Source organism: Nannobrachium achirus (assembly GCF_963921795.1).
Source record: "Nannobrachium achirus genome assembly, chromosome: 5".
NCBI classification, from domain to species: Eukaryota; Metazoa; Chordata; class Actinopteri; order Myctophiformes; family Myctophidae; genus Nannobrachium; species Nannobrachium achirus.
In genome coordinates, this window is record NC_137814.1 from 9,364,708 (window position 1) to 9,377,706 (window position 12,999).

A 12,999-nucleotide genomic window follows, 5' to 3' on the forward strand; every position below is an offset into this window, starting at 1 on the left:
ACAAAGTTCAATGTTGAAAATGAGTGGTATTCCCCTTTAAGTACAGTACTTGAGTAAATGTACTTTACACCACTGCTCTCCTTAAGATAAAACCAAATTGTTGTAATTACTGTGTGTGTATTTGGTGGTGTGACATTGCTCATGTCGCGCTCCTCCACAACCTGTGCAACTACAGTATGACACGGACTCTGAGATCACACAATATGTTTTCTTTACCAATCATTTCTCTCTATCTATACCAGACATAACAGTCTTCGGCCCATGGAGTAGTATGGTGGTGTTTACCTGTGCAGAAACACATTGCTCCCATGGGAAAAAAAGGTGTTTTCACCATTTGTTTTGGTAGACAGGGGTGTTTTGAGCTAGCCTCGCAACAGCCAGACTCTCCCAGGGGAGAGTCTGGGAGTCCTCCGTAGACAATGCATTACGCAATGACGTAGTTACTCACTTTGACTGACAGGTCCAGTCAGTAGTCATCAGCGCATCAAAACATCGTCGGGAGAACAATACGTCTTTTCCAGACAGAAATTCCAAAGGTGCAAACTGTTGTTCGTTTTTAAGTTATGAGATGCCGTTGATTTCAGATAAAACTTCGCTTAATGCAGCTTTTATTTGCGATTTGTGAACTCGCATCGGACATGGGGTCCGCCATGTTTGTTGTCAAAATGCGAGAGCTGTAGCAGCCGCTCGACCAATCAGGAGCGGTGTGAGGCGGGTTCGCTCGAAATGCAGCCTTTTGATTGGAAATTGAGAAACCTATTTCTCATAAAGAGACTCTATGGGAGGAGTACCAGACCGAGAAAGGAAGCACATTGGTGATGACGTAACTCGGGATGGCTTGCGAGGCTAGTTTTGAGCTAAGAGAACAAACAGTGAAGGGGCGTCCGCTGGCCTACTGGTCCAGGCGCATACCATTTAGGCATTGCCACATAGGCATGGAAGCCTGGCGGTGTCGCCGGTTCGATTCCCGATACGGACGACCTTTGCTGCGAGTCACTCCCCATCTCTCCCTCCAATGGATGACTCGCAACTCCGCCCTTCCAAACGCTGTCTCCGCCTAGACCTCCGACTAGAATCACAGCCGCCTCTAATGGAACCATTCACTTGAAAGGACATGCCGCGGATTTTTACACATTAAATATTCATTCCGTTTTGGACCCAGAGTTTAGAAATCTCTTCCAATCTGTCAAAAAGGCATGGATATGAATTGGAAAAATATGTAGGCCTTCAAACAAAACGACAAAGGAATATAAGGATGCAACAGAGAGGAATGAGGAAATCGCACTTTAACCGGGGGTTTACACTGACTCCGATCGATTTTAAATATGAACCATGACTACAAATACCTTATTTGTTATGTTAAATAGCTACTGAGTATAAGGCTGAATGAACAGGGGTAGCCTACAACGCTAAGTGTTTCAGCTCTGCCTTGGGTAGCTGCATTGCTGGAGGCTATGGGCAGGGGCGTCACAAGGGGGGGAGTGGGACTGAGTTACTATGGCCCAAGGTGGAAGGGCCTTAATTATTTTATACTTTGGCTATTGAAAAATAGCAGATATACAAGCTCACAGCGCAGCACTTGCGAGCTTGTAGATCTGCTATTTTTGAATCTCCCGATGAAGAACATTCATGTGGGCCCGCACTGAATCCTTGTACCCAGGGCCCAGAATTTGGTGCGACGACACCCTTGGCTCCATCGAGCTAAAACTTTTCTGGAATCGCGACCATTTCACACCAGAGATATCAAATGTTATAGATTTATAAGCAATCGGCATGATAAGAAACATGTATTTGAAGCATTTTATTCTGGTTGATTTGACGCTATAACATACTCTATACCAAATCTCTTTGCCAAAAAATAGCCGATCTACAAGCTCACAACGCATCGCGTTGCAACATGTTGTGAGCTTGTAGATCTGCTATGTTTGGCAAATGTAACTTCCGCCCCAGGATAATGGATGTTAGCAGGGCTGCCAAGTTTCAGAAAAAGTTAGGAGTGAGACTTTTGGGGGGGAGTTTTTTCAGGTTTTTTCAGGTTTTTCCCGGGTTTCTATGGTTTATTTTTTTATTTTTTTACCTGCGGTCCTTGAGCTGGAATGGTTGATCAAGTGCAGCTAACCTACAGACATATTTTTAAGTTGTTGTTGTTGTTGTTGTTGTAGCAGCTGATAAAATTTCCTGGGCAATCATTTCTATTTTTATAGTGTGATTTGTGGCTACTGGCTGTTTGCCAGGCAGGCACTGAAGGCAAGAAGATGTTTTCAAGTCAAGGACCCCTTAGCTAAAGGGAGATGAAGCAGGACCCCCACTACATATTGTATCAGATCTGCCTCTAATACTTGACAATTTGGCCAATGTTTAATTTGTAATTTTAGAGCTATTAAAAAGTCCTTAAATTGACACTTTAGAAATGTACAGATACCCTCTATACAGTATACACTTAAACTTTATGTTGGTTTGTTTACTGTTCAGTGAGAAAACAATGTTGCACATTAAGTTAATCATGGCGACCCCCACAAAATAATTTGGGGACCCCCCTGGGGGCCCCGACCCACAAGTTGAGAACCACTGGGCTACTGGGATTCTTCCCTCTAGTAGAGTAGTAGTGTTGGTAGTGTTGGTGCAAACCGCCCCATCTCCCCTCCTAAGAATATGGGGATATTAGGGTTCAAGACAAGTGGATAGTAGCCTAACCCATGAAATTATTGCGCGTGGGCTCGTTCGTGCATGCGCTCGCGGGAGGCAAGAGCTGGATTGTGGTCATCTTTGTGAAATATCGCCCGGCGTTTACTCGCGGAGCGAGTGTGTTTCTCCACCGCGGGGGGCGCAGATCCAAGCGAGAAAGCATTGCAGCAACCGCCGTCTGTAGGGCTCTCTCTCTCTCGCTCCGTCGCCTGCATGTGTGTATGTGTAGAGGGGAGAGAGAGTGGAGAAGCAGAGCAGCTGCTTTCACTGCGCTTAGAATTCTCTGTGCGACTTTGTTTTACCGAGTGAGAAAACCCCAGCAACTTTCGGGAGAGGTCTGTGGGAGGGCTGTAAAAATGCGTGAGAAATGGCATGTGTGGCGTGGAGCGTGAGAAGAGGTTAAATTGCGTGACTCTCACGCTCAAAGCGTGAGACTTGGCAGCCCTGATGTTAGGGATATTTTTATTATCGCGATAATATCGTAATAAACGCCATTTCTTTGGTCACAATAATCTTGCCATGACATTTTCATATAATCGTCCCAACCCTATCTAGGGCTGTCACGATATGACATTTTACATGACGATTAATTGTCACTCAAATAATTGGCGATTAACGATTTAATTGTGTTTTTGACGTTGCAAATTACATTTCTGTTTGGCTTGTAGGCTTTGAAGTTGTACATAGTAGATATGACACATAACCTAAATACACAAATAAATTACTGACATATTTGACAACTTAATACTTAAAAAATAACTTTGATAGTGGAAATAGCCGATCTACAAGCTCACAACGCGTCGCATCGCGGCGCGTTGTGAGCTTGTAGATCTGCTATTTCCACTATTTCGGACATTTTTCAACATTCACGATTATGACGATTATGACAAAATAATTGCGATAATGTCAAATAATCACGATTAGACGATTATGTAATAATCGTGACAGCCCTAACCCTATCCACAACTTTCCAACATCTCATTGAGCAGAAGTTGCACGGAGCTTCCGGCGCCGCAGCCGACTGTGATCTACAAGCTCACAACGGTTTCATCTGCGATGCGACGTGAGCTTGTATGTCTGCTGTTAACCTGGAAGTGTGGTGCAAATAATTCTCCAGTAAATTCCCGCGGAAAGAGGTGGATAGTGGAGAGTCCTTGAAATTTTAAAAAAAAGTTTGAGAACCACTGCATTAGGTTCAAGCCAAGGCCGCATGTGACTGGAGGCCAGGGGGTACGAGCGTGAGACCAGCTTGAACCTCTGTGCCTGCCTGAAGTATTTGTCCGTGATGCTCCGTATTTTCAACCTGTACGCATTTTAACAGCCCTCAGACATCCTCAACTTAAATAAATTCCCCCTCACACTCACTCAAACTCACTCAAAGCCCAGCTCGCACAGTGTGAGAAGGAAACACACCAACACCACCAACATGAGGACAGGAGGAGTCTCTCCCTAATTAAGATTTAATTGCTCTGCAGAGGCGCTGAATAATGCATCTTCCGTCAAAGTGAAGGAGATGTATTTTTAGACACGTAAACTCAGGATGATGACGCTCAAAAGAGGTGTGTGTGTGTGTGTGTGTGTGTGTGTGTGTGTGTGTGTGTGTGTGGCAACATCTGTCTGTCACTGTGTTTATGCATTTGAAAACGCAGGTGTAAGGGCAAGGCACCATCTGTCTGATGGTTTGTTTAAAGTTTCACAATGTCTATATCAGAAAGGCTTCATGCTTCACCAACTGACAGATGAGGAGGATCAAATGGCAAGAAGACACAGAATGACCTGTCGAAATACATTAAAGATTGAAAGCAATTATAAATGAATGTAGGAGGGACACTCTTCTTTTTAATGTTCATAATCGTTAATTGAAACAACTTAAAGATTAATTCATCATTCCGGAAATCTGTGGGTGACCCACCCATCAAAAATGTAATTGTCAATAAATAAATAAAATCACACCCGTGTGAACTGAGCGGTGGTTGTGTGTGTGTGTGTGTGCGCGTGCGTGTGTGTGTGCGTGTGTGTGTGTGTGAGAGAGAGAGAGAGAGAGAGAATATTGCAGTTGATGCTCAGACTAGACTCAAGAGCACCCTCTCTGGTCACTGAGTGGTAGTTCAGGCTACATACACACATACATACATACATACATACATACATACATACACGGATACACGGATACACACACGGCCATGCTATGGAGCGGTCTACCACCGCTCAAAAATGTTTTCCATAACGAAATATTTATTTTTAAATGCGGAATTACAGTACAAACGAGGGGAATCACACCATAGGACTACCCTGCCACACAATTAATAGAATTAACGAAATAAAAAGTCAGTCTAAATGAATAACATAAACCTTATCAGTGTTTAGCAAATAGCAGTCCAACATTCTAATTCTGAAAATATTTATAATTGTATAACTGATAGTAATCGATTAGAAGTGTACGTTAGCACAGCCTAAATTAAAACCAAGAGGGTGTGCTAATGCTTATGCATGACTCAAGAAAGCACCAGTTCTCATGGCTTTAAAAAACTAAGTTAGATCAATGTCAGACGTCCTTACAAAGGACATAAAATATTAACTAATCCCATCTGGTCTACTACCGTTTAAGTGTATCAACATGTAACCACATACCGTGGGCCCGTAACTACAGAAGACAAATAGAACAAGATTAAATGGACAGACACTGAGGGCAATTACTGAACGTACAGACCTGCCGCCCGTTCAAAAAAGTTAAATAGGAAATGAGAGCTGAACCATTGATTCATTTTCATGCTGGACCCTAAGCTAACTGGACGTCTTCGTACACCACAGCCAGGAATAGACTTCAATGGAGTAGCCAGACATGGTAATGAAATGGTTCAACGCTGCGCTAATATGATAACCATGCCTGGCTGGAGGAATGGCAATGAAGACTGAATGAAGCGTTCATGAAGCTCAGAGATGCTACAAAACTAAAAATACTTAAAGGGATATTTCACTTTCAAACATGTTTGGGGTCACTTTAATGTCTTATCTGGATTTTGTGAGCACTCAAGATAGTTCAAGCAACTCAAACTCACGTTTACTGCCAAGATTTTCGTACATTTTGACGTGGGCGTGTGCGTGTCCATCGTGCACGTTCCGTTCACGATTACAAAAGACCCCATGTTAATCCATGCTAGCGTTGCCGCGCTAGCAGCAGTGTAGTGTAACCAAGGAAAATTGGAGGAAGGGACACCAACGTCATTTTCACTATCTCGCAATTCTAACCGGCAGATTCAAGGTGCCAAACTGCAGCCGGAAGTTCGATAGAACGCACTAGAGTCAGTGGAAGCCTGTGGACCAGCTCATGAACAAACACTATCGAACAATTGAGACCTTCATAACATACTCGGCTCAGAAAAATAAAAGAAGACATGTATCTAATGAGCAAAAAGTATGTTCCTGAACGTGACAAGTATTGCGAGACTGTCCACCGTTTCCTGTCTGGCAAACAAATCCTGCGATACTTCCGAGACAGAAACTATTATTATTTACTGTTATTATTATAATATAATTATGTACTGTGCACATCGAAAAGCAAGTGATTATATTCCTGAACTGATTATATGCAGTGCTGTGTTCTAGATTTTCTTCGTGGGCATACTCCCACACCGAGCGCGCGTGTTCACGCTCCCACCCCGAACGTGCGTGCAGGTTCACCGAATAAAATGACCATCACCAATATCACTAATATATACTGTATAGGTCTATATCCTAATCTTTTCCCACGTTGCTTCTTCTGGCCTTGTCAAAGGCAAAAGTTACTATAGTTTTTGTGTGGTAAAAATAACAAGCTTGCGTGTCGTGGATGCGACGCGCTGAACTTGTAGCTTGAGCTTGTAGATCAGCTATTTTCGGCATGAAACACATCAAACGAGTGATTAGCGAGGCATTGCACACAAGCTTCAAAATGAATGCAAAGAAAGATGACGTGCGACCGAACAGCGGCCGGCCATTCATTATCACCTCAAGACAATAGCGGCTACTGAATAGCCAGACATTTCTTCACACCTATATACCGTATACCGAGTGCTTTTCATGGACATCATGGAAGTGGGAGACGTTATTTCTCTTTTTTCTTTTCACAGCAGACGAAGTAGACTCGCGTATCACGTAGAACGCAGCACTGATTATATGACAAAGGTCTCAGTCGTTCATAAATAGCGTTTGTTCATAAGCGGGTCTAGCCGGCTCCATTCACTGCCAAGTACGCGCATATCCTTGGCGTCACGTGTTTCCCTTCCTTCTATTTTTAACTTCCTTGAGTGTAACAAGGAAGTAAACACAGCAGAAAGTGAACCCTGTAACCCAGAGGGTGATGGGTTTCCATTCCGACACATCCCCATTCCGAACACCAGGTTAGCATTCACCAGCGTCGTCAGGTTAGCATTTCACCAGGTTAGAATTCACCAGCATCGGCAGGTTAGCATTCACCAGCGTTAGTTTTACTGAGGTTAGGGTTAAAGGAGTAGTTCACCCCCAAAATGACTTTTTTGCTATTGATTACTCATGCCATGGAGAGTAGAGTTCAATAATATTTTTTTGTTTTTTGTCACATTCCTAAGACAAAAATGTGTAGGGGTGGGGCGGTATCGACATTTTGTTATCGCGGTTACCGTCTTCCCATTTACCGCCAGTATTGCGGTAATTACCGCACCCCCGTATCTATTAATTAAGGTTCGGCGATAAGCCAAAATATTCCTATCATCTGCCCAAAATTCGCCGCTCCACAGCCTGACTGCACCAGTTATACATCCCCGTACAGCACAGCGGGTCTGGTTTCAAAAGGAGCAGATCTACAAGCTCACAACATGTCACATCCGCGACGCGTTCTGAGCTTGTAGATCTGTGCAATGTCGGGTTACTATAGTAACGTGACTACTGGGGCTTTTCAGACACAGTACACTGTGTGTGAACAAAGTCAACAAACCAGATGAGTGACTGTAAACTCCCGTCTCAAATCCCATTGATTGAGTGGTGATATAAACATATAGACAGGTTTTAGTTACCAGACTTGTAACTGTGAAAAAGGTTGTAAAATCGCCGACGGGTGGAAAAAGTAAAAGTGTCTAGCGCTAGTTTCATTTTCGGTTTTAGTCCTTGCGCTCCGCCCGACGCCCGTATGAATAAAAAAGAAACTGCCACAAGGACAAGGTACTGTATGTATAAACATACTTGTGTTGTGTGGTTTATCGAGAAGGTTTAACGCTGCTGCAGCCTGTAGTAGCAGCAGACTCTCCGACTCTCCGTGTCCATAGAGTTATAAGAAGTGTCCGTGTCACGGCACGAGCTTCCAAACATGTGGTATGTGGCCCAGAGCAGAGCGGCATGGAGCGCATGCGGTCCTCGCTTCTCCCACGTTTTAAAACTTGCTCGTTCTCAATTTTCTTTGACCGCGGTAAGGACCCTGACACCGCGGTAGGCCACGGTAGGCCGCGGTACGGCGGTACGGCGGTATGGCGGTTACCGTCCCCAGCCCTTGTACCCCCACATGAGTAATCAATAGAAAAAAAGTCATTTTGGGGGTGAATTACTCCTTTAAGGTTAAGGTTAGGTTTAGGTGGTGGGAATAGCAATGTGCCGATATGTAACCGGCGCCGCCCCAGAGAAACGTGTTGTCCCGCCCCCAAAAATGCATATCCGCTTCCGGTCCCAAACCGGAATAACTCGGGAAACTCGGTTTAGGCCCTATTTTTTTTAAAGATTAAGAAAAAGCTGATCTATAAGCTCACAACACGTCGCACGCTCGTTGTGAGCTTAATAGATACGTTTTTAAAAGATATAATACCATGGCCAAAAGAGGGATGCCATGTTGAGAGTGGTGTCCTCTCACTCTCATAACAGTCTCCCAGACTCACTTCCTGTTATTTTTCTCCCATGCTCCAGAATGTGTCTGCTTGGCCCAGCAGCCACTCCAGTACAGGGTGGACACAGGAAAGCACACATGATTACTTCCTCCTCTCCTTTAAAAATGAACTGACTGACATCACTTTTTAACAATGTCAAAATGCATGACTGGGATGACACTGTATTATGTAACCTTTTTTCACCCTCACTGGGATGCAACTGTCTGGAAGCAAGACTGGAAGTTACCTAATATACTACTATACTCTTCCCTAGAAGGCTTACAGTATACTGTGGGCTACATCTGGGGGGTTTTATGTCAGAGGAAGAACTGCTGTGCTGGCGATTAAAGGAACTAAAGAATCTCGAAAGTAAAAGAATAACATGCCACCACAAGTTAATATCCTCTAGAGAAATAGCGGGTCACAATTGCTTTGGTACTTAAAAAGTGATCATTTTTCTGACATGCAAGAAGGGGTAGAGGAGAGGGATAAAAAAAAGAAGTTTAAATTGTCAGAGATTTGAAGCCGAGAAGGCTAAATAGAGTGGTCATCATTCTGTCATACAAAGCAGTTCTCAGGCTCCCTGCTTCACGGCAAAACGTCAAAAGATATTATGGGATTCTTTCTCTCCCTTACGTTTTGATCTACTACATTCAAACGCTGAGAGACAAGAACACAGCAAAAGCCATGCTGCCAGCCCCCATCAGGGAAAACAGGCGTAATACTTTCTGAAGGCAATACGCTAACCTACATCTTTGAAGTCTGGGTTACTGCTGTAGACATAAATTTAGTAGGAGCTACAGTATTACTGCCTGCCACGGATGCCTGTTGGATCAGGCTACAAGTCTTTCTCCTTGGCTTTGAGAGCTACTTTCAGAGGCACCTTAATATCAACTTATATTGCCATTATGTAAGAAACCTGGCTGTATTATCATCGTCTGAATGCTTCACTGACACCGTCTTGTTATTATTCATGGCAGAGATATGTCAAACAGCCTCTCGCACTGAATAAGCCAGGAATATGTGAGAAATATAAAAAAGGAATATAAGAATTCCTTTTTTTAACCCCCTCTAAATCTCTTAGCTGAAAATAGTAGATCTCCAGGCTCAGAGCCTGTGGATCTGCTGGTTTTGGGAAATGTTAAATAGATTCACGTGGTTACCGAGGGAAATTCTAGAAAATGAATTATTGTGATATGTGGTCATTGGGCCCGGAATTCCAAGGGGGCTGCCCTGCAAAGAAGACACCGAGTCAGAGCTTCAGACTGTTATGTCAATAGTCTTATCTGTTGGTCAATAAGTTGAATGTCACTGTGGCCGAGGAGGGATGAAGAAATGGCACTTCGGTTTAGGATCCTCCCGTCCTCCTGGACGGTCGGTCTTAACATTTTGCTGCCATGTCAGTCAATTTAAATTCCTTGTTATGACCAGCACTTCAGAAAGCAGTAAAGCCAGACCCCGGGTTACTTCATAAATCCAAGTTTGGGTCCTGAGTAAAAGGCCTGTGGCCTCAAAGATTAGGTGTGGCATGAGATGGGGCAATGAGAGCTTTACTGACAAAACACAAGCACGTCCTAAAAATAAATAGTTGCCTTGGTGGCTTCTTGGATTATGCAATAAACATAATAGCAGCTGTGTGCTTCTGTGTGACCATAAGGTATGATCAAATCCTGAAGTAGACTATGACAAACATATGGACATGGCTCTGTGTTGGTGCTGAGTAGTATAGCCTCTCCACTGAACATAGAGCCATTTCCATATGCGGTGCTACTCACAACTTGGGGACCACAAAAACACATGATCTGAGCTATGAACGTTATGCTGGAGAGTCTCCAGCATAACGTTCATAGCTCAGATCATGTGTTTTTGTTGTTGTCCAAGTTGGGAGTAGCAGCACCCCAGGTCGTGTTATGTTAGCTGCTAGCTTGACTGATACAAGTCAAATATTTCACACAAATAGAAATCACACCAGAGCGGCCGCGAGCAAGTTTCCAAAATAGTTAAAAAGGGATCAAAGCCGGGTGCCGTCTAGACGCACGAGCAACAATGTCACAGTGAGAGCAGGCACGAGCGCCGAGCGCTGTTGATCGTATCTAAGTAACACTTTTGTTACAGAGACACTGGATACAATGTAGCTGCTAGCCGCAGCAGCAGCGGCGCTGCGGGCGCTCCCTGGCCGAGGAGCAGTGGCTCCCTGGCGGCCAGTCACACCGCCACCGACCCGCCGATCATCATGATGATCACACCCATCCATCATCAGACACAAAATCACCCCCCAGTGGAACGACTGTGTCGCTTGCCGAAAAAAGCAGATCTACAAGCTAGCAACGCGTCGCGATTCTCTCGCCGACAAGAACAGACCTACAGTCGCATCGCCGATGCTGTTGATGTGTTCTCGTAGGCGAGAGACACTTTTCCCCCAGACTGTTTGTTTCCCCGTTAATGCAATGCTGGCCCTCCAATACATGGTGTCTACTGGGGATGCTGTCACAATAATAACACATGTAAACTGTTGTAATGAATGCCCCCCGTAGCGCATGCAGATCCACCATTCCATCCATACTAGTATTAAATTACACAGACAGTCAGACATATAGGATTACCACCAACACCCCCGGGGGAAGGGAAGGGTAGATAGATCAAGCCTCAATTTATTATTCACAGCTTGCAATGGCGGTGTAATAACAGTGCAATGATATGGACATCATGTCACGAACAAACCAATCCAAAGCGCTCACTCACCGGAGGAATCCTCATTTTTACGCGCGGTGCCACCGCCAAACACCTCCGTCGGTATCCGTCATGATGATGATGATGGTGATGGTGTTGCCTCCTTAATCCCAAGCACTCAGACAACAATCGCCTTTGGATGCTATTTCTGAGTAGCTGTCCCCCCCGGTGTAAACCACACAGCAGCCAGCCACCTGCCTAGCAACTATCCATCCACCTCGCTTCCACACTGAAACAGCATAGAGCGGGGATAATAAAGTAAAGAAAAGCCAGCCTGCTGGAGTTGGTGCGACGGGACTCCGCGTTCCCTCCCCCAAGGTTTATAATGGATTGAGGATTGGAGAGGGAAAAAATGAGCTAGCGCATATAGAACCCATGGCCCGGGAGGACGTTACTGTTGCCACCTGGTTGCCACTAAAAAAATCGTCCATTCATTTTTCCCAAAGACTTTTACAAAAATGTATTGATTTATTTAATGTATAATGTAATGTAATTTAATGTAATATAATGTTTATAAAAAGTCATACTTAAAGAAGCTATAGTCAACTTTTTCATTGTAGGGCCGACACTTTGTTTACATCCTAGTCTATAGACTAGAATGTAAACAAAGTGTCAGTCTGACAATGGCCAAAATGATTATTTTATCATTATTTTACGCTTTTTGTGGTCATTTTTGAATAGAAACACATATATGAAGCTTACTTTTTATAAAATATTTTCGAAACATTATTTTTATTTTAGCATCAGTTTTTCAAGAAAAAGTTGACTATAGCTCCTTTAAATATTCAAATATATATATTCCCCCCCCCCCCCCCCCCCCCACTGAATCAAAGGGTCACTCACGATTCAGGATGGCTTGATTCTAGGCTTAACATAATTGATATCAATATTTTTGTAAAAGTTTAGTGGCACCAATAAAACACGCCCACTATGCCCTATTGGCTTGTTTTAGTTGTCAGGGCAACCGCTAGTACGTAAAAGGATGCAGTCGATGATGACGACCACCTGGCCAATCACAGGGAGGCCATCCCTCCAGGCTATGGGATGCAGTAAGCATTTTGGGGGGGGACTAAAAAGGCTACTTCAGCTTCCAGCCACTACACAGAAAAGACATCCTGGGCTCAAAGTGTCTTAACGGCGGGGAAAAGCATCACTGCGACTATGGTTACAGCACCGTGTAGTCAGTGAGACAACATGGCATTCATTCAGTTTTATAACGCTTCAATGAATAACCTTGCGCGGTACCTCGTCCTACTACGCTGTAGTCAGTGTAGTGAATGACAGCGATGCAGCAAATGACCACGCGTGAATACGTCACCGATAGCGATCAATTCAAACGGGATTAGTGTTACGTAACGGTTCAGAAGACCTCTGTTTAAAGACATCTATGAGTTCACTCACTGGCTGTGGCTGGCTGCTGATGCTGCTGCTGTTGCTCAATGAACTGTTCCAGGGGTTCCCCTGTGTCTGTCTGTGCCTTTTTATGTGGTTATCAATGTTTATTACATTTATAAAATCAAACGTTTACAACATTCACTTAAGATGTTAAGTCCTCATCCCATACTTAACCACATTGACACACTGGAGTCGCTTTATTGGGAAATGGTCATTTTCCAATATCTTCACAATCTCTCAAATAATCAATTGTTATTACATATAGCCCATCTACAAGCTCGGCTTGTAGATCAGTGATGTGAACTTGAAGATTGTCTATTTT

The 12,999-nt window shown here is 43.9% G+C and overlaps 1 protein-coding gene across 2 annotated transcripts in view; it reads right to left on the reverse strand.

Moving 5' to 3' along the window:
• The window catches only part of zfyve9a (zinc finger, FYVE domain containing 9a), a 74,828-nt gene extending 63,324 nt beyond the window's left edge, over nt 1–11,504 (reverse strand). For both annotated transcript variants that reach the window (XM_080727237.1, XM_080727236.1), the window contains exon 1: nt 11,295–11,504. The gene's annotated coding sequence lies outside the window, so the exon portion shown is untranslated. The remainder of the gene's footprint in view (nt 1–11,294) is intronic.
• Nucleotides 11,505–12,999: the final 1,495 nt, after the last annotated feature.